Source organism: Telmatherina bonti, assembly GCF_933228915.1.
Source record: "Telmatherina bonti genome assembly, chromosome: 10".
NCBI lineage: Eukaryota > Metazoa > Chordata > Actinopteri > Atheriniformes > Telmatherinidae > Telmatherina > Telmatherina bonti.
Genome location: NC_136628.1, coordinates 25,928,579 through 25,951,798, shown reverse-complemented (window position 1 = coordinate 25,951,798; position 23,220 = coordinate 25,928,579). Strand labels below are relative to the sequence as shown.

Here is a 23,220-nt window from a genome sequence, read left to right as displayed (position 1 = left end):
GTGCATGTCGTGTGATGCACAACATGTCCATATTGAGCATGCTGCGCCAAATAACCATGCTCCAAAATCATGGAATATACAGGAATGAAACACAAACGTTGAATGAGAATGGTTAGAATTGCTTTAGCACAGATGGTGTTTACACAGTAATTCAGAGCAGCAAAGTTCATCTTTAATCTGTAAGCCCAAAGAACCGAAAATCTACTTGGTTGATTTGTTTCAGACCAGAACATTTTCCTTCCTACAGTTTTGTCCACAACTCACAAACTTACTATCAGATTACTAGTAAAACAACTGCAGAAATCAATTAATCCATTTTCATAAAATTTAGAGTAAATTCAAAGCTTTTACAGGACTCGGGAGAAAGTCCTGTAAAAGCTATGCTATTCAATATCCCGAAGTCGATATCTCTTTGTGTTTTAGACCCTTAAGTGCAGGTTTGGCTAGTTTGACTTTTGACTTGTAGGGCGATTAAATTACCAACCCAGCCAAGACATGCATCTTTAAATTACTCAAAGATATTTTTTTGTTTGTTTATGGTTCATCATTGTATCAAACACAACAGTGTCTTTGGTACAAAAAAAGTATTGTTTAAATCCTATCAGTATTTAAAACCCACACAATACAAGCTAAAAGCCACGTTTAACACTGAACAAAATCTGAGACTTCATGAGCTAAGGCTTTGCTTTGTTTGAAAAAGTAATCTAAAACCTTCTTGATATATGAAACTTTTTTTTAATTGTTAGTCAAAACCCTTTTATTTCTCAACCTCTGAATACAGTTTACCTTTTTTTTTATTTAACCTTACTTTACATGAAATTTAAACTAAATAAATTGACATTCAGCCTGCAATTATTTCAGTTGCTTCACTTTTGTGTTTATTAACATTTTTCAAAATTAATCTTCTTCCTAAAAATGTTAATACAACATACATGTGGATGGATTCAGAGCTGCTCGTTAGATTGTATCAGGTCTAATAGGTTAAGCAAACTACAAACAAAGCATCAGTCTATTGGTGCTTATATATGAAACATAATATGACATTTGTGATTTTTATAATATTTTTACAAAACTTTAGTAATTCTGCATGATTCTTAACCTCTTCATTACCAACAGATTGTAATACAATGTACTACTGGATCAATGTTGACCTAGTGGCAATGAAGTGGTTAAAGTAACAGGAATCAAGAAATATTAATGAATTAAAGTGCAAATCATGTAAATCCTCATGATTCATATTTTCTTAACAAGGGACACTGGTGTTTCATGTCAGTAACCTTTGCACACAGTTATATGCATAACTATAGTTATACATTATTCTAAACATGTATTAAGACTTAGTCTTAAAAACTTTAGCGAACTTATAGAATATTATCAACCTGATCTTGTTAATTTACCAAATATTCCATTAAAACAGCACAACTGTAGCTTGCACATTGTGTCTTGGACAACAGTTAATAGATTACTTAGTAACAATGCAACGCAACATTACGTAGTAAGGGCACATGAATGCACATTAAAGCCAAAAAGAAAGACATAGTGACGAACATGAACAAAAATGTATTATTCAGGCAGCACCCTGTAATCTAACAATAAAACAAAATACCTGTTACCATCAAAGCACTGCTTTGCTTCTTGGCAATGAGACAAGATATGGCCCCAATGGCTCAAAGAGACGTGATTTATAAAACCATTATTGTGAAGCCTCAAATCTTCTTAATAAATAGAGCAAAGTGAATCTGTTCACGAACAGCTGATGGGAAACTGTATATGAAGGACGGCATTAATGCTTAGCACAGAATATCTGTCTGACACCTCTTTTGTGCTGAAAGACAAGTTCAAGATACGTACAAATCCAGCTGCAGGGTCTGGGGTCCTGACAACTGCTGTGTTCCTGCCTGAGATGTACACTGCTTTATCACCTGCTCCTGCATCTGGTTTACAGCTAACAACTCAATCTGTCTGCTAAACTCTTCTCTGGTCGAGAAAAGCTGTGATTTCAGTCAACCTGAAAATGTTTCACAACTGCATACAATCAAAAAATGATTATGTTCATTTGATGGGCTAATATAAAATAAAATACATTCGGCCTATATTAATTCAATAGTCCAGATATACAGCACCACATACAAGCAGATGGATATAAGCAAAGACTAAAAGAAAGAAAAAAAAAGTTTAAAAAAAAAAAATGAATATGCTTAAATTCTCTAATTTAGGCACACGCTATTGAATGTGCGATAAGTCTTCGTTTTATGCCGTGATCTCTGGGATAGGTTAAGCTCCCCTTAGGTGATAAGAAACAGGAAGCACTTTTATTGGTTAAACACTTTGAAAAGAAGGCCAATGAATGGCCCCGTAGCTTCCACTGCATGTATCTTAAGTACAAGGTAATTGACAAGTTGTGCAACCCCCTCAAGAAGTAATATCTTGCTAGGAAAAACCCCTTAACAGCTAATGAGAAGCCCAAAATATCTTGTGAAAGGGAAAACCGTGGACTCCAGTGGGTTTAAGGCTGCCAGGTTGAGTAACATCAGCCTGACCTAAACCCGTTCAGAAATTATTTACGCATTATTATTTTTTTCCAATGTGGCATCTTAAAAGGTAGTAGTGGCCAAAGTCCCTTTAGTGTTTGCTACGACTGTCATCAGCGGGGCTACAAAGGAAAAAATAGGTTATTTCAACCTTGTAACCAGGGCACTTGACGACTCCGAGCAAAAACACGTAAGCAGCGTTCAAGAGCGCTCGGTAAACGGGATATAGCTTTCTGAACATTGTGAAATAAACCTTCCGCATACACGGTTCGGTTCCGTGGAAAATGACTATGAAGAACTAAACACGCGGTCGACCACCTTTAAATTGAAAAGAGGCCACTCAGGAACTCTGGTGATATAAGCCGTGTGAACAGGCGGCAGAAGTATGAGAACAATTTGTCAGAGTGACGCGAAACTAAAAGCTTAAATCTCACGTACCTGGAGAGTGAGCGTCCGGCAGAAATAAAGATCCACTTTTAACTTTAATCAGTGTCGTCATGTTTTTTTAAAACTACCATATGGCAGCCGAGCTGAACTAACAGCGTCTGAATGACCAGGCGAGAGCACCGAAAGCGTTAAATTGCATAACAAGTTATTAAGGCGCTGTTATTAATCGCCGGTGCGCTGCCTACGCGGCTGTGACCGCTCTGATTTATCCACAACTCCTCCGATTTCTTTTTTCCAGTCGTGGTCTTTGCTAGTTGCGGGCTGTGTCCGTCTATTTTCCATGCACTGTACTCCACATCCTCGGCTGGCTGTGGCTTGTAAACAGGACCGAGCGGCTGAGAGCTCTGAAAGTAGGTCAGCGGGTAGCTCAATACTCGGCTAACGACAGCAGCATAAGCAGCGACTGTGCAACACAACCGAAAGAAACCTGCAGTGGCCGGCGTTAGGGGGCAGATTGTAATCTTCAACACGTGCTTAAAGCATAAATAACACCATTCTAAATGTCTTTGTAATAGATCAGTGTCTATATGTGTAAACCCGACGGGTTTGCCAGGTATTTTACTCAGAAACTGTGAATGGTACAGTCTCAAGTGTAGCCTAACACCCTTTGGCAATGGTAATATGACCAGATATTAATGACAGTCAAGATCCATAATCATTCAAACAGAATAAACGAATGTGAAATCACCAAAAATGAAAGTTGCTGGTAAGATACTAATGTTTTGAGGTAGATCAGCATCAGACTGAAGGTAAGCGCTGCCTCCTTCTTGCAGACAAGGTGGAGCAGATTAGTCCGCCTGAACCCCCTTTTTCAGTCTCATTTATATCAGAGGGGCCACCAGACCACACAAAAGGTGTCATCGTGAAACAAATAAAACAGTAAGTAGAGAGTTTTGCTTTTCCCCACAAGAACTTCCTTGTGCACTTCCTTTATTTCCCCCTTTTTCTCCATTTTTTTTTTTTTTTTTTTTTTTTTAATAACTTCCTGGTTGTCTTTTCCCTCAGATGAAGTCCAAAATGTGGGTCAGCAGTCTGCATGGCTTATTGGCTTCAAATAGTTTGCCTCTGTCAAATGATTACACAAGTAGCTTGTCAATGGTTTGGGCTCTAAAGCAACTAGGAGGGAGCATTCGGGTGAATTTGTTCACTTTGAGACAGGAATGAGAAGAAACTTTAGACTAAACAACCAACAATATGTGATGCCACAATTATCTGTGCCAGTGTATTACTAACTTACTTTTCATTAATACATACTCTATAACAACTTTAATTCTTTTACAGAAAAATGTTAATTGCAAAAGTTAATACAGATTAGAAACTATACTTTAGTAGTAAAATTAAAATATACTCTCCTGACTGGCAATATTTTTCTCCCTAATATAACCCATGTTAAAGTACATACTTCCCAATGAGATGTGGTTGAATGGAAGTAGAAAGAAAAGACATGTGAAGTGCAAGCGGCTCAAATTCCTACAGTAAATGTTCTGACTTGCAAACCATCACTGTTAAGTACATTAGTCAGTGCACAATAAAGTATGTCAGCAGTAGTTAGTGAACCCTGAATTTGATTAAGACTGCTTTAGCATTGGGTGGTTAAAGCGAGGCTACCACTTTCTGTACAGCACATTTGACTTTGAATTCTTAGATCATTCAAGTTGAATTATTGTTTCGGTGTTATTACTACAAACCAGAATGAGAAGCCATGTTTAAAGCAACTAATAAAAAACAAACAACAACAAACAATAGGAAACTTAAAAGTTTAAACATTTTTAAGCTTTAGTATGTTTGACAACACATGACAACATTTTTATGTGCAGTGTACACTACTGAGTTATATGTGTGTATATATGTATATATATATATATATATATATATATATATATATATATATATATATATATATATATATATATAGAGAGAGAGAGAGAGAGAGAGAGAGAGAGAGAGAGAGAGATATCAGCATTTCATTCATTCATTCATTTTACTAACCGCTTAATCCAATTCAGGAAGCTGGAGCCTATCCCAGCAGTCTTTGGGCGAAAGGCAGGGTACACCATATATATATATATATATATATATATATATATATATATATATATATATATATATATATATATATATATGCGTGCGTGCGTGCGTGTGTGTGTGTGTGTGTGTGTGTGTGTGTGTGTGTGTGTGTGAAAATATCAAGAATCCAGCCATTGGCCTTCTGATTGATGGACAACCATTCTGTATCCTGAGCTAAAACTGGTCATTACTTTGGCCTTTTTGTTTCTTTTAATTCCACTGAACTGTCAAATAGGACAACAATCATGCTAGCATATTTCTCTGCTGCGTTTAGATGTGAAAGTGATCTAAGCTAAAAGCGAGTGCTACCATGGTAGAGTTTTCCCAAAGATGCTGATGTTGATGGTATGATGTGATTATGATGGCATCATCACTTGTCCCCTCTGAGGTGTAATAACATGAAACCAATTAAAGAAAGTGTGTTTCATCCTTGACAAAACAGTTGGTGAGCTTGTAGTTTCAATGGCTGCCTTTAGCTCTGCCAGAGCTCATTATTCAGCGAGTTTCTCTCCAGATGTGAAAGAACTTCAGATGCACAGTTTAGGCTATTCTAGACATGCATACCCTTAGTTTCAGTGACCATCTAAAAGTAATGAGTCAGATTTTCCCCACAGCTGATTCAGACTGCAGCTGTTTCAGCAGTCCCGATTCTGATGCCTTGTCCAGCTCGGGCTATAGTCCCAGTATGACGCTGTCTTTCTTCAGCTGACATGAAGAGTTCTGAACTTTGAGTGGCTTGTACCACCTCTGTCAAGTTAATGATTCCACCTTTGAGCAATGTCCTTTAAAAAAAAACAAAAAAAAAAACGAGTGCAGATAGTGCGAGGGATTTCACTGTGGTACAGTTAAAGAAACACCATGCTTGGACCCAGAACAGAAAATAGTTCCTGCATGGCACAGAGTTGAAATTAAACAGTTCTACTAATGTTTACATCTATTCACCATAAAACAATGGCAAGAGGCAACAACTCTTGTCATGGTAGGTTTTTAACCTAATAAAAACACTGTGCTCAGTCGTACAAAAAATCATTATAGTGCATTCTGGACATTAAACAGCTTCCTTACTGCGAAAACATAATGGCCAGAACAAAGACATAAGCCATACCACAGGCCTTTGCAGCACTAGCTTAAAACCTGTCACAGCGCAAGGGGATCATGCCTGCGGTGTTTCTACATTACATGTCAGATGACAGTGAAAATTTAACCAAACTGGAAAGAACGTTTTTCCCTTCTACAAGATTTCCACGGGAAGAGGAAAACAGTGTTATTTGTTATCAGTAGAATATATTTAGCTGAAAATATCACACACAAACCAGTTACACATCAAACAGCATTCCTCTTGATTACATCTGCACCCAACGGGGAATAACAACATCTAAGCTTCCAGAATATTGACAGAACTCTTCAAGGCAGCTTACTGAACTACATGCTTTAATCATTCCAGAAAATGTGACTCTGAGCTTTAGAAGTGTGAATTTACTTCACTTTAGTCAAGTTTTTTTAATTTTTTCTGTTCTTTTTATCAAATTTATAAATATTCTAGTTTTTCATTTTTCCTGTTTTAATTTGTAGGATTTGCTCTCTTGTGTATTATGTGAAGCTTACTTCCTGTTCTTCTTGCGCACCAGGGTCTCAGTTTGATTGTCACACCTGCTCCATGCAATGTTGCAGCATGTAGCATCACTCAGCTGTCAGTGTCTAACGTACAGTGATAGTGCTCAAAATATCCAAGCACTGATCAACTTTTACTTACATTTCCACCAGTATAATCTCCAAATATCAACTATAAGACAGTAAAAATGGATAAAAGGATAAAAAAAAAAAACTAAAAAAAAAACCAAAACAATTACCATTTTATAATTTTTGCTACCAAAAATAACAATCCTGGGTGATCAGCAGCAGGATATGCTGGGCAGCCACCATCCACACAGTAATACAGAAGGAAAATGGTGACACAGTAAATAATTTGTGATGCAAAATAATGAACTTTCATGTATGTAAAAGATTTTGAAGTTTAAAATCAGTAGATTAAATTTTTATTTAAATTTGCAATAAATTAAGAGTAACTACACAGAGTCATTTTAATAATAAACATAAAAATATTATTTTAAGCTATGATCATTGCTTATTTTCTTCCTTTTAAGTCAAATGAATGACAATTAATTACAAGTTCAGGGGAAAAGGGAGTTTTCTGAGATTAACTCATTAACAAAAGAGTCACAAGGGTTAATATCTGCTATGTCAAGTGAAACAAAAATCACTTAACATAATTAATGTGTTTTGCTGCTCTGTATTTCTTAAAACTGAGAAACATGTTCAAATTTAGCCTGACCAGCCTCAGCAGGGTCATCGGGCATCTCTGCGGTCACACCCAACGTTCTGGCCACATTTAGTTCACATCCATTCAGTACTATCCCTCTCTGTGAGGAGCTTCCTTGGCGTGATCACACCGGTTGTTCTAGTTTCTCACATATCTGAGACCTGAAAGTCACGATGATGACAGACGCTGAGTCAGCAGAAGGGCAGAGCAAAGCTATACTGAACTAAAGCTTGTTTTTGTTAATTTTTGTAAATGTAGATATACGAATAAAAGCAAGTAAAGGTGATACATTTTCAGTCTAACAAAAGAAAACTGTTACTTATCAATAATTTAATCAGCATCAATTAAAGGGTTGTTATGAGTTACCTCCGGCAATGAAGAGGAAATTACAATAGGAAAAAAAAACTAATTTATCTGGTATTACTTGAAATGTGGAATGTTTTTCTTGCCTTTTATTACTGACACTTTTTAGTTGACCTTAGGATAATTACCTTAGATTATAGATCCAAAGTATTGTTCGAGGCTTGAGTCACTATTAGAAAAATATTTTAACACCAAAGTGCATCCTTATGCACTTTGTTAAAAAGTCTGAAAAAGAAAACAGGTTAAAAAAAACTTAAATCCTGTATTAAAATAGAAACAATAAAATTAATTGAGCACAGTTTACACCATCAAAACAGTTCTACTGGACTTCCTTCCACTGAAGTGCAAAGTAATACGGATCTAGGAATGACAGCTCATCACTCAGTTTCACTCATGTCTGTTGGACACTTTTTAAATCATGACTGTGTTTTTAGCTCTTTTATTTAGATATGCTTCAATTATTCCTACTTATGGTGAATTGCTTCCAAGACAATCAAAAGAAAGTAAACACAGCAAGAATAATTACATAGAATAATTCTCAATTAAACTAATGCTGTGCCAGCAGCCAACAAGTGTGAGACATCTAAGATTCATAAAGATCTCCCACATTTCACTGCATTATTCACAATCCGCCTACATAGAGATTAGTTCCGCTCTTTTATGTAGGTCATGCTATTGGATAATGAGATGACATTTTGTGCTCATAAGCAGGCGTCACCACATAATAAATGCTTATTGTTCTATGTGTTGTCTTAACATCCCGCACCTTCATCCAGTGTGTTTGCATTTATATCAGTGAAAAGAGGGATTATTTGCTTAATTACTTGGATATTGAGCCATATTGCCTCAAGGTACATCTGTGTTGCTGGTATTGATGATGTCATCGTGGCTTTCTGCTGAAGCACTGGCTGTCATTAATTAGACTGTCACGGCTGTTCACTCTGTGTTCCCATGGTAACAATGTGTGGTGTCTACTTTCTTCTAACCAAGGCAGCTATGTCCATCACGCTGCTGGTTCCAATTTTCTTCAGGTTGGGAGATTTTTCATAGCTTAGAAACCCATTTTTGAGTCTGTTGAATATTAATAAAGGGGCAGGCAATCGTTCTGGCTGTCAGCTTTAAATCTTCTTTCACCAACTGATTTATTTGTATTAACTCTCAGTTTCTCACTGATTTTACTGTGCCATTGTCTCATATGTTTTAAGGATTTTTGTTCAAATGATTGTAATTAAAGAAGAGAAAAAAGACAAGTTAATTAAGGTCAGAGATCTGAAATTGTCATGGGTAAAAGGTAGCATTAAAGTCCCGTATTTTATAGCTTGTGGGACCAAATGGATTATTTTAGGTGACAGTTTTAGATTTTTTTGTAGAAAAAATGACAATATTTATCACAGGGTTTTCAGTTTCCATTTTAAAATTCAGTACTTTCTTAGATTTGAATTATCTAAAGTTCTGTTGTTTTTGGGCTATTTATGACATGAGGACAAATTGTTTTAAATCTAAGCACATACGTTATTATTCTGACAATTTGTGATATCCTACTAAATATGTGCTTTGAGGATTGTATTCCAAGGTAGTGCATAAGCAAAACATTTTCCAAAAAAAGGAGAGCCAATTATCCAACTCATTTTCCTGTCCATAAATTCTTAATTTCAAAATTAAATATTATATTTTGTTAGTTGTTTTTTTAAATACCTTTTATTGAGGAAAAAAGTCAGCTATAAGATTGAAAATGTATATATATATATATATATATATATAAATATATATATATATATATTTATATATATATATATATATATATATATATATATATATATATATATATATATATATATATATAAATATATATATATATATATATATATATAAATATATATATATATATATATATATATATATATATATATATATATATATATATATATATGAATAAATTTTGAAAGTGAGTGTTTATCTGTACTGTGGTTGAATGAAGAAATTCATAAATAAATAAGACAGTAAAGGAAAAAATAAATTGACATTGCCTCCAGATCTGAAAATCAAAGCCAATACACAAGTCCTTGAAACCTGCAGTCTCTTGAATACCCAGTAGGAGGCAATATATTAGCTGGCAAATGGGGTGGCAGTGGCTCAGGTGGTAGAGCTGCTTGTCTTGTGACCTGATGGTCTGCAGTTTGAGTCCTGCTCCTCTATGGTCCTGCAGCCCTGATTTTGCCATGCAATTGTTCTCTGAGGGCAGATCCCAAGCCCGGGATAAATCCAGAAAGTTGCGTCAGGAAGAGCATTCATTGTAACACTTTTGCCAATTTACCCAAGCAACAAATCGCTGTGGTGACCAGGAGGGACAAGCCGAAAGGGAAACAACAACAATATATTAGTTGGCAAACAAACAAGAAACTCTAGTCTAAAAAGAAACACTTGCTAACATCTAGTTTGTGAATGCAGTGGCAAAGTATTTATCATTTAGTCACTCATCCACTAATTCAGAAATAGTCATGAGTACTACTCAACTCAAAGTTATCTTGGCTTCAGCAACAATCTGCATTGATGAGAATACAGGGTTCTCACTGTAGATACTGTCCTTGGAGCTGCAAGAGCTTTGCTAAGTTTTTGTTTTCAAAAACACAAGTTTACTGACAGTCTGACATGGAGTGCGCTAAAACTGACAGCAAGAAACTAGTCAATCATACGTGTCTGCAAGACAGTTGGCAGCAGTCTCTGACGGCCTGACAACCCAGTGAAGAATAATAAACTAGCCTTAGCATATCAGAAAGTCATGATAATCAGAAACTATGCTACAACACAGGCTAAAGGAGAAAGTGCAAACTTTTTACAAGTTTGTCTCCCAGGAGTCAATAGTTACTTTACTAGTTCATAAAATAATGTAACTCTCCCATCTTTGAGAGTAGAAATGCAACAACAGATAATTTAAACAGATCTAACAGTTTATTTAGATCCAGTTTCAAAAACCTGTTTGAACATGCTAGTTTTGGATGAGGGCTAATAAACAGCATATTAGAAAAAGTTGATTTGTTAACCATCTTTCTACTGAGTTTGTGGTCTTCATCAATAGTTTCAGATCTAATTCAACACAGCTTAAACTTTATTTGGAAAATCTATCTTCCCATTTAGGAAAGTAAATAAATAAACCAATACATGTTTTAAAATTTGGCAAATTTGCTGCTAAATTGTCTGCGTTACAAGAATACACTATAATTTTATCTGAGTGTACATAGATACTTTAGCATATAGAAAAGCCACAACTCTTACAGCTACTGGGAAACCTCTCCTTCTTCCTGAGGGACACTCTCATAGGCAACCATAGAGGCTTATGGGCATGCATAATGTCCATCAGCTTGAAAACTCAAAGCCAAAACACTGAGGTTTAGTGTTTTGGCATGATATGAATTTCAATTATTAAACTTTAGGGAACAAAATTATGTAAATAGTAAGGAAACACATGTGTTTTCCAAATTATCTTTACTTTCCTATCCTAACCTGAACACTTTCAATTATTTTACATACTTTTCAAAGCTACGGATGCTACAGAACTCTTCCGTCTTCTTGCCGAAGACAACAACAAATTGGCAGTGGATGCACTCCTAGCAACATAGAAAAGTGTCTTATAAAACGAAATGGTCGCTAATTTTTATATTACCATTGTTCTGTACAATTTTTACTATGTACAGCAGTGCGATGCAACAAGTGCTGTCTATCTCAGCTTCAAACTAATCCGCCCCAAAGCAACAGCTGAACCCTTACACTCTGAGCGTTACTCACTACACAGTCCTGTCACAATGCACTTTAACACATCCTCACCTGCTGAGCACACAAAAAGGAAAAACAGAGCGCATGCCGTTTTCCTCCGAATTTCATAACGGCACCTGTCTGTGCACCTGTTAAATAATAGGTTAATCTTTTGAGGGAATTATCAAGCAAAAACACCACTATGTTCAAATCTTAAAGAGATGTTGACACTAAATTTATACTTACTTATAAGTAATGACTAATTAAAAGTTAGCATTTTCATTTGCAGCAAGTTTATTCCTGCACTATCTGACTGTATAATTTTGTAGGTTTCTTTTAAAGTATTTCACATTTACCTGCTGGTGATGCTTTTACCCCAAAGGGCCCTGTAATTACACTTTCACCACACAACACAAACTCACTGTGGGTGGCTGCATCCTTTCAAGCAGACCTACAAAATAAACATCCTTTCACCAGGTAATCTACTCCCAAATTTCCTTATAATTATACTCTTTCAACAATCCAAATGAATCACGAAATTATTCAAGGCCTGTTATTGTCTGCTGCTGCTCAGAAAAAGATGCAATTACCAAAAGCACTGTGTGAGCAAATATGTGGATCATAATTCTAGGACATGGGTGGAAAGGGCAATGCAGCTCTTTCCTTTCACAAGAATATTAATCCAAGACTTCAAGTAAAATCTTTGATCCTGATTCATTCATAATACTAAAAAAACAAGGGATGTGAGTTAATAAAATATTATAGTTTTGAACTCATCACCAAGTCATTTTAAAACCATAACAAGACACTCAGTTATGCACAGACTCAAATGAACTCTAGTGGCCTTTTTTGAGGAGTCTATGGAAAAAATGACCTTATGTCTCCATTCCTATCTACTGCTGTTTAATTTTCCTTGTTATGAAACATTGTGTTCCATATTTCCAAAGCTTTCCTGGCAAAAGCACAAATGTCTGTCTTGTTAGATTCAAGTTCCTCTGAACATAAAGCAGCAAGTGAAAAAAAAAATCACTGTCTCTGAGTCCAATTATTCGTTTTATTTTATTAATTTATGTTTTGGATCCAGAAAACAGACCCGCGGACATTTTTCATGCCAAGAATGAGTCCGTTTGCAGGCAGTATTGGCAGCTACACATGAATGTTTCATATATGTTATCAGATAACTACAGATCAAAAAATAAATTGTAAATTTTTTCTTTTATATAACTGAGGGTTTAGAAAAGGGTTAATGCATTAATTGCAATATATAACTGACTGAGATAAAAGGTTAATAACACCTGCATTTTTAATGGGAAAAGGCTGGATCATTTGTGTTCCAGAGAAAAACTAATCAAGCCTACTTTATGCTTCATGCTTGATTGGTGTGCAGATCATACAACTAATTCAGATGGTTAAAGAGGTTCATACTTCTTTACTGTGATAACAATTCAGGAATAATTCTTAAAGGGCCTTGAACAAATCTGAAAGCACTTCCAGCTCTGTACAAAAATGCACTTTTACATTCTTAAAAAGCAGGACTAAGTTGGCCTGCAGATCTGCAAACACTACCACATATCTTTATGTAATTCTGCAAAATTATCTGATTTTAAAGTAATTTAAAATCATCTAAAGAGTAATTAAATTAACATGTATATGTTTTAAAAAAAGAAAATCAACCTTTTTTCCCTTTACATTAACTGGTGATGTTTTTGTATCCCCTACCTCGTTCATAAAATGTGAATCAATGGATAAATGCTTTGAGTGGTCAACAGGACTGGAAAAGTACAGCTCATTTACCATTTTACATATGCTAATCTGGCCCTGCCCACATTTCCACCATCCAGCAGCTGACACCAACCTTTCCTGTTTCTACTATGCAGGATTTGTCCCTTGGCTCTCATTTAAAACAGGTTTCCAGAACCGCCTTCTTCCACCTATGTAATATTGCAAAAAATTAGGAAGCAGAAAAACTAGTCTATGCTTTTGTTACTTCAAGATTGGATTACTGCAATTCCTTATTAATGAATGGTCCCAAATTGGCACTGAAAAGTCTCCAGCTGATCCAAAACGCTGCAACAAGGTTCTGATGAGGACAAGCAGGAGAGATCATATTTCTCCAGTTTTGGTTTCTATTCAATGGCTCCTTCTAGGATAGAATTTAAAACTCTTCTCCTTACATAAAAAGCTCTCCATGACCAAGCTCCATTGTATATCAAAGATCTCATAGTCCAAAATATTCCAAAACAGAGCACTTTGCTCTCAAACTGCAGGTTTACTTGTGGTTCCCAAAGTCTCAAAGAGTATAATGGGAGGAAGAGCCTTCAGCTATCAGGTGCCTTTCTTATGTATCCAGCTCCCAGTTTGAGTTCGGGAGGCAGACTCCCTCTTTAACCTTAAGACCAGGCTTAAAACCTGCCCATGATGCACCGAACAGTTCATTCTCATCTTTTTGCTCCTTATCTTCCATGTATGACCATATGACAGCCTTAGTACCATTAAAATATTTCTCCTTTCTCAGCAAGTCTTCCCAACTAATAAGTTGCACTGTGTGTTGGTCTCTCTTTCCTGTCCTCATCATCCCAACCGCTTGAGGCAGATGGCCGTCCGCCATGACCTGGGTTCTGCCAGAGGTTTTTCTTTTTTTTTTTTCTTCCACTGTTGCCTTGATGCTCAAGATGGGGGATGGGGTCAAAGTCAAGATTGAATTGAATTTTATATAAATTATTTTCAATTGAATTGAATTGAATTGAACTGAACTGAACTGAACTGAACTGAATTGAATTGAATTGAATTGAATTGAATTGAATTGAATTGAATTGAATTGAATTGAACTGAATTGAATTGAAGTGAGTTGAATTGAATCATCACATTTTTATATTAAATGTTTTATTAATGAAATGTCCAATAATGCAAATGTAAGTAATATTTGGCAATATATCTTTAAAAGCTAATTCTCAAAGCCAACGAATAATACAGGGTCATATTTGAAGTAGCACAGTGTACCATGATGATAATGTAATCACTCTATACTTTCAAAGATTCAGGTACAGTCAGCTTCAGAAGAGCGTCTAACCCAGAGCTGCTGGCAAAGCAAAGCTAGTAGGGCTCCAGGTTAGCCCAGTTCTAGACACTGTCCAGAGCTGGAGGCTTCTGTGGTTAAGTCCCATTAGATATTGAAAGCATGATACGTCATGTAACACATAAAAATCATGATAATAATGTTAAAATTAAAAAGCTAAAAAAAATATTATGTAAGGAGTTGCTCAGCACAGAAGTCTGTTTAACAATCAAAGTAGACATTTTTCAGTGGCTTTAATAGTGACCTGTGATTGGTTAGAAAGAGTGTTTTTCAGAACTACACAACGCTGGAGCTGATTCTTACAGGAAAAGTAGAACGTCAAGAAGAAGCTTGTTTATCATTGCTAAGGTGTATGAAAATGTATATGTTGCCATAATCTTTTGTGGCGATTAAGGGACACAAACTATAAGTAGTTGTACAGCCACAAATTTGGACAGCAGCGAACTGAAATGCAAAATTCTACAACAAATCAATTTTAGCTGGCAGAAAATGTGAGGATTCACACAAGCTGGAGGAAACATGACGCAACAACCGAATATTATGCAGCTAATATTTCAAAATGGGATTCAACAGAAGTGTGAGAAATAAATAGCTATACGGTGCTTTGTACTGTAATATTATCTACCAATTAGGATAATTATGCGATTATTTGTGCCCCTTACATGTCTTTGCCTCTCCATGCTGTGCTTACATATAAACATATTTTTAGCTCAGTTCCCAATAAAATCCCACTCAATCACATATTTTTCTTTTTCTGTCACCAGAGAGAAAAATAAATCTCACACGGATACTGAAAAATGTCCCATTTAGACGTTTATATCCGTGGTCTGTTTGAATGCCTACATGGCTTCTGCTCTGCTTCCAATAAAAATCCTTTTTTTCAAAAGTACAGCATCATCTAACAAAACCACTGTTCACTTAAATTAAAGACGGCGTCTGTGCTGTGTATATTTACATGTGCAATGCTCACTCAGAGAGATGGTTAAAAGTGGCAGAATGCAGCTGCTGCCTTGCTTCGTCCTCTCATCCTCTACTTCACTGTGGCTGTGCGAGTGAGTGAGCCCCAGTACTACTTCTCACTCACTTGACCACAAGGTGCAGACAGCAACTAAATCTTGCCCTCGCCTGGTTTAGCTTTGTCCTGAAACTCACAAGTGACAATCACATAAGCAGCAAAATTAAGTCTAACCAACCAACTCATGTCTTACAGAAAAGTATCCAGTTTAACTGTAATATTGCCCACATCTTTTCTGCAACAATCACTTCTTTGAAACCAGCTTTGAAGCTTTGAGGTTGAAGCTTCAGTAGGATCTCAGTTAAACTACAGGGTTCTGTTGAGATTTTATGAGAACAAGTTTCTGATCAGAATCCGTAATGATGATCAGGAATCTGTTTCTTGACATGACAGATTGCAGATGACTTATCCATGTGGGAGTGCTCTTTTCAGCATCGAGCCCAATGCGCTTACATTGTGTGCTTGACTCCTCAAAAATAAACATCATCGTAATACACATGCAGCCAACACCCTGAACTAAAGGATTGAATCACATCTAGGTCACACACACATATGGGTCAGGCCCACACATATTGTGGAGTCTTTTTTTTTTTTTCTTCGTCTAAAACACGAAGCATGACCACACCCTATTCTTTAGAGAAAACTCACTTTGTGAAAGAAATTAAACAAACTAAATTTTAAAAAAAATTACTGAACACCATATTGTCATGATAAAAAGCATTAAATTCACCACAATGTTATGTAGCTCAAACAATGATGGCTCGATCATTGACACAAACAACTAAAATAATTTTATTTATGAAGATGAAATTTTCACTCCTTTGAAAGACAAGCCACTTTGGGAATTAAAATTAAAAATACTTATGCACATTGAAAAGTCTGACAAATACATGCTAAGGTGTAAAGCTACACATAAAACAAGTTTTAAAAAAAAAATCATAACTACATTAGTTCAATAAAACTATCTTAATCATCCAACAGTAGATCTTAGCCTAAAGGTAGTGAGGACCATTACTGTGTGCTATGGAGCAAGAGATCAGCAGTAGCAAGAATGATGACGTCTGTAGAGGCAGTTATATAACCAGAGCTGAACATTTTGTCTGTCATAGTTGCAAGGTTAAAGAGAGACTGATATGAATACCAGTCATAGTCTCAGGAGTCATGTGCAACATAGTTCCACTGGCCATATGAGACAAACTGTTCCATAGGGAAGGAGGCAGTATAGCACCAGTAAGGAGCAATCAGAATCGTTGTTTGTTTCTGGGTAAAAACTAATCAGATAATGATTTTTTTTTTTAATTCTTCACGCATTTAACGCATGAAATATTCAAATATCCCCAGAACAGTAAGGATGCAAAATAGAGTAAGTCAGAATAAAATGTCAGTGCCACAGATGGCCAAACAAGGTTTAAATAAACAAAATATTTATGGGTAACAAATGTTACAATTTTTAACACTTTCTAATAAACAGACTGACATAATAAGAGCATCTGTGAGTTCACCATTTTAGTATAGCAGAATATATTTAGGCACAAGTTTAGAAGTTAAACATAGAAATGCTCATGTAACATCAGTCTGATAAATAACAGACGCTACATGATTCATCCTCTCTCCCACATGAAACCCACCAACCCGGCTCATTTTCTATTCTCAGTAATTACCCAATATCGATGAGTTCCTTTAAGGGTTCATATTCTTTGATTTGAAGGATGACAGTGTGTATTTTCTCTCAACTTACCAAGTGGAGCCAACAGAAGAGAGCTAACCCTGCAGCAACAAATGCTCACACCAGGCTTTTAGCATTATTCTAAATATAGCGCACAAAGAACTTGGAGATTGTTCACTGAAATATTGTTGTGTAAGAATCAAAATTACTAAACCACTGTGAAAGGAAGCTAGGGTAATACCACAAATAAGCACTCTATGTTGGAAACAAGCGTACTTCACTTCATGTCAATTTCTGATGCTGTTAAAAATAGAACAGTGAATTGTCAAACCCACTCATCCAGGACATCCCCCTCTTCACATTCTGATCCCTGAACCTGAAAGCAAAACCAAAAGGAAGAGCAGAAGTCTAGTTTCTTGTCAGATCTCTGATTAGGAAACACTGAAGAGCTGTAATGAAATTTTGGCTAATGATGCCAAATAATTCTGTCTACCAGAACTTTACATGATTTCCCAAATACCACACCTAGTTCCTGAGAATTTCCAGTTCTACTACATAAGATTAATAATATCAGCTTTAACCATCATTTTGATTTATTTAGGAGTGTATTCATTTTTTAAATAACATTTTGGCACCACTTGTTCAATACTTAATCTTAAGAAAACCTTGAACACACTCAGTTACTACTCAAAATGCTGAAAGAAATTCAGACCAGCAGCGACTGAGCTGATTTAATCTCATTTTCTAGACAAATGCTCCACAGATTTTATCTTTATTTTCGTTGTTGGTACATGATACTCGTGATTGCTCTTGGCATTGCTTCTAATATTCTGGTGGTGCTTTGTAAAGTGATTTTCATTTATTTGTAAGAGTTTTTAAAAGGGATAAATCTTCTTAGTAACAATGTTATAGTAATCTTTAATATATCAAGAACTATTCAACCTTGGGAAGGAAAATAACTATCCATCATTCATGATGGCTGGTCAATCTGAAAAAAAAAAAAACTCTTAAGAGATTCAAACATTTGTTCAGGTACAGTCGAATGAAGACATGAAACTGGTTTCATAGCCAAAAACACAGATAGTCCCCCCTACTGTATAAAATATACTCATTATCAGTCACACAGATCTGAACCCGCATCAGTGGATCTCGACACTCAGGTAACAAACACAACCCAATATCTACCATCTAAGTCCTGATGTGAATCACTTCCACTTCCAAAGGAAGTCTTTGTAAAATGCAGTGTGGACTGTATCTGCATGTGCGGTTTCCATAATGAACCATGAGACATGATAGTGGGAGAGAGATGTTGATGGTGAAACAGTCTGGGATTAATAACTAAAATCTAAGACAGCACTTGAATGCAACAGGGATTCCAAAACACTCAGTAGAAACACAACATGTTATCGAGCATAGAAATGAAAAAAAAAATTAAAGGTAGGAAGGCAGGAATTTGAACTTTGATACTTTAAATCTGGGGTGTCAAACTGCAGTCCTGGAGGGCCGATATCCTGCAGGTTTTTGTTGTCTCTGTGCTCCAACACACACCTGACCAACACTCAAACAGGTTGACAAGAAGCTGCTGGATCCATTGATTTGAATCAGCTGTGTTGCTGGAGGCAAACAACAAAAACCTGCCGGATTCCGGCCCTCGAGGACTGGATTCTGACACCCCTGCTTTAAATGAACTAATCTGATTATTCTCTGCAGCTTCAATTGGCTTCTTTTTACCTTGAAATTTCCAGACATAGCTACTAATATTTATTCCTTGACTAGGACTTAAGGTAATACAACAATAGCTTATAGACAGAAACTAAATTTTCCACTGAACATCATGAAGACAATCTGCAAAGATAAAAAGATGACATGCAAATTTAGCCTCAGCAACAAAGACTTTTTACATTCGTCTTTTAAGACTTGTACCCAAAAGGGTCAAAAGTACTATATACTTATGTTCGTTTGTTTTTTTTTAAGTTGCCTGTTTGTGTTTAAAACTGTTCATTACAGTGTCTGAAAAATGACTTTGATTTATTCATAAGGAACTAAAAAGAGCAGTCTAAACACTTTGAACATGAAATATATAATTCTGATGGATATTGTTTCCCTGTTGATCTGTATAACAAAGCATGCATCGGATGCTTAGATCTGGCTCTTTTTGTATTCAAGATGAATGATATATGTGTAACTGACTGAATAAAATATTAAGCTTTTTATTTTCTAAAGGTAACAGTTTTATTTATAAAATGGGCTTTACTTGTGAATTAAGTTTAATCAAAGGCAATTGTTTACTTACAAGAGGCCACATCTACAGGTCTGACAGGTTTGCATGAGCATAAGTATTTAATATGGACAATTGAAAGGGAAAAAAAAAGTCAGTGTCACAAAGTAACATGAAAATATTATTACGAACACTGAAAAAATGGGCTGCTGGAACAAAACATGAGACAGCTGATGTTTTTTTTTTTTTTTTTTAATGGGTCTCAGCAATTTTCAGTCTGTTTTATTTGTCAACCTGTTGTCAGATTTGACTCTATTTTAAGTGAGTTTAAGATTAAGCAACATAGGTTGAACATTCAACATTCATTCCATGTGGAGCGCTGTGCTGCTTTCTTAAAGAGACAGAGTATGGAAACGATCCATTTTGCTGCTGCACAGACCTAAACCATTTGTGCATGCCCTGTCACACTAAGCAGCTCTAGCAATATTCAGACTAGCGTTCAGTTTAAGCTTGCAGGACATGGCCCAGTAACCTACTTTCCCCACAACATGCTCTGTAACATCAGAGACAAGGCTGTGTGTCATCAGTTAACTAACCTCAACCACAGCACAGTTTCAAGAGAGAGAAGTAAAAATTTTAGAAAAGGAGCTGCTGAAGCAAAACATAAATTAACATAAATGATCACAGCTACAACTAAACTAAAATATGATGCTATGATCTAATCTTCTCTGTATTTAGAAAAGCAAGATTTTAAAAAAACTACATTAGAAACAGAAACATAAGGATAGTAAACACCAATGAGGAACAAAGTTTAATCTCAACAGATTGAGATATCAACAAGTTTGGAGCAAGAAATTGATTTTTAATGTGTGGCATGCTTGATGAAATCTTTGTGGGATATGCTATGGTGAGCATCAAAATCCAATAAGTTACATTAATGGGAAATGTAAAGAGGTTTTCCTGTCTGACCTCAAATACTTTACCAGATGCTCAATTCTTTATATTAGTGGTGTCACCACAATAATACATTTATGTGTGCATCCAATCCCGTTACAATCTGTGCATCAGGTGAGGAGCTCTGTCAATGGTTAGTCTACAGGGTCCCTCAAACTCTATCTCTCAGTTTCTGGGTTAAAAGTCAAACATCCACAGAGACTACACAGGCTAACCTTCAGCACAGATAACGCACAACTAATACAGTCACTTGTAAGATCAGTCCAACACTGAATAGTGTCTGGACATTGTTTATACCCCTAAAGTTTAAGAAAAAGTTCCACGGAGGAACTTGTCAGTGGTGAGGAGTCATAATGTAAAAACTATCCTCAGCGACCCTTAAGCCCTGTTAACATGTTGAAACACACATTCTTAACTAACCCAGTATGTAAATTCAGATTGTCCTATTTAGTTGTGAAACTAAATAAAATGGCTGAAGAGCAAAGGAGACAGCATGAGTAATAAGGCTGGCTCAAATGTTAAGCAGCATGATGTAAACAGGACCATATGGTGCAGTGAACACCCCAGTTCAGTCAGACATGGAACAACCCATCCTGTCCCACTCAGCTGTCAGCACACATCCTCATCACTACCATGTTTGCTGGGCCAAACTGGGTATTGATGCAGCAATGTAGAAAAAAAAAGCTTAAGCTCTGACATGAGAATATATAGATGGGGATATATGGATGAAAATGCAACATGAGCAACACTAGCTTCCCCACCATTAGGTCCTGAAGTGACAAAATTCATACCTGGCCAGTCAGACATTCACCAGATCTGATATTTACTAAGAAAACAGCCTCTCACTCCTTTTTTTCTCTGCTAATACTTGTAGGACACAATTATATTGTATTCTTTAGCTTAAAAGGGAGAAAAGTAGACTAAGTTTCAAATAACAGCTGTAATAATGACTTCGAGTAAGCCAAAAACCAACAGCAGGTTTCCAGGTGGCTGTGTTAACACACTAAGCTTCATTATACCGTAGCCACAGCCCTCCCGTCTAATGGGGTCGAGCTTTTGCCTTCTACTCAGCTTCATACAATACTAAGACCAGAGGAAAATCCCATCCAGCACAGGCTCTCCTTAGTCACAGATACAACTTTCAGGGTGAAGAATTTAGAAATAACCAAAATGATCCGTAACAGGTGGTCTTACAACATAAAGTCCATTAAAACTGTAACTGTAATTAATACTTTCAGGTGAAGAAATTTTATTATTATTATTATTATTATTATTATTATTATTATTATTATTTAATTACCGCTTAATATCACGAAGCTCGTTAAACCAGCTAATAAGAGAGTTATTAATTTGTATTCCCATAAGAGAGTTGCTTATTTTCCTAGTTAGGTAACATTTAAATGATTTACTACGGCTGGTATGTTAAATGTAAGTGAACCTGTGGCTGCAGCAACACAAGCAGAGAAAAACTTACCTTCTTCTAAGGAATAAGGGTCAGGTTGAAGCAGCATGTGGCAGATGGGGTGGGCTTTCACACATAAACACCGTCCCCCTCCTCGACGGCGTACAGTCCAAGAAGTTTCTCTGAAATGAAACTGACAACAAGCTGCAATATTCCCCGTTTGTCTGTGATGAAGGCTGCTAACAGCGGAGAACCTGGTCCAGACCGCACGGCTCACATTTTACGTCTTCTTTCGGCTGGGAGCTGCGGAGCAGGCTGACACCGGGATCCTGCGCACAGCCAGCGGGCTGAGCGGCGCGTGCGTGCACACTCGTTGCTCCGCCCACTGGAATACATACCAAATAAAGTTATATGTGCGCGCACGTGTTTGCGGTGAGAAGGGCGTTTGAGTTCAAACACAAAAAATATTTTGGAAAAAAACAGTATTTTTTTCATTTACTACTAAATTCACCAGGTTAATTCATGCACTACTGAAGTCCCTCTGTTCTTAACATCAGGTGTTCGCTGATCATTTGGATGGCTCGTGTATGTATGAGTCAGGTTTCTGAAGGCCACTGCTGAATAGCTGCTGATCAGATCCGAAATGGGGTCAATCGGTCCGAGGTGAGATCTGACATGTAGGCTATCACCTCATGCAATGGACGCTGAAGAAAGCAAATAAAAGCAATTAAACTATGAAAACGAAAGGATGTTCACAAATATGTCTTGCATTACACAAACTGAATAAGTGATCAATATTGGCTCCATTCATTGTGGGGGGTCATATAAAAATTGGATTTTTTTGACACCCATACTTTTCTTTTCCTCCGCTTTTTTTCCATGCTATTTTTTTTCCCAAACTGCATCATCAACGCAGCTCTCCTCCACTGAGATGTGATCATCACTGAATTCTTCCAAAATTTTGGAATAGAGAGGATGGGATCGTTTGTTGTGAGTCCAGACCTCAACTCTAACGAACACTTGTGGGATCAGCTTGGGCATGCTGTACCTACTGTGACCAATGCAACCACTCTGGTTGACAGCTCCTGGTTAAAGACTAGGATGCCATCCCATGCTAAATGTGACCAGGCTGGTGCCCAGCATGAGGAGGAGGTGCCAAAAAGTTGTGACAGTGTATGAATCCTCTTCACAGTACTCAGGTCTCTGACAGTGTAGAATAGTAAACTGCCAAAATGTCCAAAATAGGTCTTTTTTTCCCTGATAATTGTAGGAGAGTGCAATCATCAAATCCAGAAAACAACTCTACATAAGACTAATTACTTACAGCTAATTTTTTTTTTTTTGGGGGGGGGGGGGGGGGGGGGGGGGGGCAGGCACTCCCCACATTTAGCTCTGTTTCTCACCCTACTAA

General features: G+C 36.6%; 1 protein-coding gene across 3 annotated transcripts in view; it reads right to left on the bottom strand.

Moving 5' to 3' along the window:
* npas2 (neuronal PAS domain protein 2) overlaps positions 1-22,093 on the bottom strand; it is a 44,396-nt gene extending 22,303 nt beyond the window's left edge. The window contains exon 1 of one of the 3 annotated variants that reach the window (XM_079248325.1): positions 21,882-22,093. The gene's annotated coding sequence lies outside the window, so the exon portion shown is untranslated. Of the gene's footprint in view, positions 1-2,969; positions 3,303-15,509; positions 15,571-21,881 lie in introns of those variants that run through there. The other 2 variants (XM_079248326.1, XM_079248324.1) reach the window with 2 other exon arrangements.
* Between the last annotated feature and the right edge of the window lie 1,127 nt (positions 22,094-23,220).